Genomic DNA, 710 nt, shown 5'->3' with positions numbered 1-710 from the left:
AACAGTCTACCCTACTTCGGATACTTCTCAGAGCAACTCTGAACAAAGGGAGACTGATATCACGCACGGACCCCCCATAATGTTCCACCGCAAGGTTCCGATCCAGCCTCCAGTCCTCTGCTGGGAGTCCCGGGCCCCCTCAGAGATCCGACTATCTCTTCGGGTCCACATGGGATGCCCGTCTTATGTGAGATAAAAAAAAAATTGCAAAAAGGGTTGAAGCCCTGAATAGTATAAGCAGTGTCATTACAAGTTTTAATTATCTGGGCATTCCCATATAAGAAAGGCTTTCAAACTATGTTTCTTAACATCCCATAAAGCCTTTCTTCTGTATGCGCAGAGGCAAATATGAGATGAGGATGGTATTCACAACTAGAGGCACACATTGTATTTAACCAAAGGAAGCAACATAGTTAACATCCATCTGCCAGATATCATTAGGCATGACAACCCAGGGGTTAACTCCAAGGTGTGGGAATAGGTAAGAATTCTGCACATAGGGGACAATTTTTTTACTATATTAATAGCGTGGTATCTAGTAATTTTAAAATGGAGTTTGAGTGATCCTGATAGGTGGAAGGTTGTATGAGCTTTACAGGCTGCTTCATAACAAGGGACTCTCTCATCATCATGACGGCACTATCTATTTTAGTGTTAAAATCGGCAATGACATTTCCTTCACTCAGAGGGCCAGGCAAATCAGAATGCAC

This window comes from Phodopus roborovskii, unplaced genomic scaffold, assembly GCF_943737965.1.
Source record: "Phodopus roborovskii unplaced genomic scaffold, PHOROB, whole genome shotgun sequence".
NCBI lineage: Eukaryota > Metazoa > Chordata > Mammalia > Rodentia > Cricetidae > Phodopus > Phodopus roborovskii.
The sequence above is the reverse complement of the archived record's forward strand: the minus strand, read 5'-3'. Positions refer to the sequence as shown.